This window comes from Corvus moneduloides, chromosome 1, assembly GCF_009650955.1.
Source record: "Corvus moneduloides isolate bCorMon1 chromosome 1, bCorMon1.pri, whole genome shotgun sequence".
Lineage (NCBI taxonomy): Eukaryota > Metazoa > Chordata > Aves > Passeriformes > Corvidae > Corvus > Corvus moneduloides.
This window is the reverse complement of record NC_045476.1, coordinates 72,740,461-72,742,751: the sequence shown is the minus strand read 5'-3', so window position 1 is coordinate 72,742,751 and position 2,291 is coordinate 72,740,461.

The window sequence follows — 2,291 nt, the reverse complement described above, 5'->3', positions numbered from 1 at the left end:
TTTTTTCGCTCCTCAGCAAAGGAGACCACTGCCTCACTCCCCATCCTCTTCTAGTGCTTGCAACCCACACTGTCCACCTGTTTGCTGTCATTTCTGCATGAGGTAGACAGGAGAGCAATTAGAGACTCTCTCATTTGTTGTGGCATTCAGTCCAATGGCCACTAAACCCCAGGGCTTGTGGTCCTCCCCAAAGCACATGCAGAGCCTGGCAGCTCTTCCGTCTGTCCTCATGCCATGGTCATAACCTGGCATGCTGGGGTTGCCTCTGTGCTGGGGTGCAGTGAGAAAGAGGTTCCTTCAGGGATGTGCAACTGGGCCCCTTCCAAGCCTCTCGATAAAACACCAACTGCAACACGGGCAGCATTATGTGTGCCACCATTGTTCAGATGGGTTTGAATTCAATGCAAACAAGATCATTCCAAAAGCAGTAAGTGGTTATTGTCACACCTCTTATGGTTATATGTTGTGAGCTGGCAAATATTTTCATACCTCATATGATCATTGTGAACTGGCAAATCGGAAAACCCAGAAGGACCATCTTTTAGAATTTCTGTCACCAAGAGCCACACAAATAGAGCTGCCACACCTTTCTAAGCACCTTAGGTAGATCTGGCTGCCTTACCAGCTGTGCAACGAAGGAAGCATTTAGGAACTTGGTGTGGCTGTGGCTGCTGCTAATGGACTTTGGCCACTGTTTCACCACTAAAGCACAGGTATAGGGTATGTGTTTGGGAGCTGGAAGTCAAACAGCGGAGGATGAATTTCTTAGAACAAGCTCTGCCTCTGGGCATTCTCTAGAAGTTTCTCATCTTTGACCTCTGCAGAGTTTTCTGTAGGAGGTAAATTTTAACTTCATTTTGAGTCTTATTTTGCTTATAATACAATTCATTTTTAATGTAGCTTCACTGATTCCAACATCTTCCTGTTGAACGACCTGCAGAGGGAGAGAGGTTTTGTAACTTGGTCCTCTGATACTTATGCTCAAGGGGTAGTTATTCCATCACAGCTTACTAGACAAGTGTCACCCTCTGAAGTCAATATAGTGTGTAAAGATGGGAAACACTTGCAAAAGGAACTGCGGGGGGTCAAAGTGGAAGAGGCAACACTTTTCCTGCAGATAGCTTAACTCATGATTAGGATAATAAAGACTTGCTGGCACTGAGCAATTTGGATAGAGTAAGAGAATGTGAAAGTAAGCGTTTTGCTAGGTACATTGCTGCTGTTTGTCAGGGAGTGTAGGGCTGATACTATTTTTCATTCCACTGATGTCCTTCTCTTTGATATGGCTGACCTCCACGGATGAGAGCTGAACTGGCCACCTCTTTCAGAGCAGGCACGAATGAGGTTTATTCCTACCATGCTTTTCCAGACATGGGAAGTACCTCCGCTGGTGACATTTCACAAGTGGCAGTGGGTGGCAAGGGAAGGCTGTGGTAAGCAAGAGACAGTTTAGGGACATTAGGAGGAGTTTCTTCACAGAAGGTGTGATCAGACATTGGAATGGGCTGCCCAGGGAGGTGGTGGAGTCACTATCCCTGGAGGTGTTTAAGGAAAGACTGGACATGGCATTTTGGACCACGATCTAGTTGACAAGGTGGTATTCGGTCATGGGTTGGACTCAATGATCTCAGAGGTCTTTTCTAACCTAACCGATTCTATGATTCTGTGATTCTGTGATTTTGGAAAACAGGCCTGAGCAGCAGCGTCTAAAAGAGACATCTCAGAATTCCCGTGTACTATTTTTCTTCTGTCTTTACATCACAGCCTCTGGATGCAAGATAGCTTTGGGGGTCCAGATTTTCATCAGCCCTAGAAACACTCTGTTTACGCTTATACCTACCTCAATGATTAAATAGGTCACTTAATCACAATTTAAGTATGACCCCTGCTTTTCATTTGTATTTAGTCCTCTAGTGAGCATGATAAAGAGGTTTCTGGATCTTCACAGTATTGAATGACGACCATTTTTTCCTGAAGATCTGAGTAGCTTCCAAACTGGGATTTTTGAAGTGGTTATTATTTGTTACAGCTGACAAATAGTTCTAATACTTCTATCTCTTCAAAGTTATCATCCTTCTGTCTGCTTGTATTACCGACAGGTGCAGTTCCTGCTGTATCATTAGCAGAAATTCTAAGAAAGAAGGAATGATGTGTGTGTTTATAGTATTTTTAAAGAGTCAAATACTTTAATTTTTACATATAGTATAGGTAACATGAGAAAATTATAATTAGCTGCTTATTTATATGGCCATTTTGAGAATGCAGGTAATAATGTGCTTGGGGATATGTAT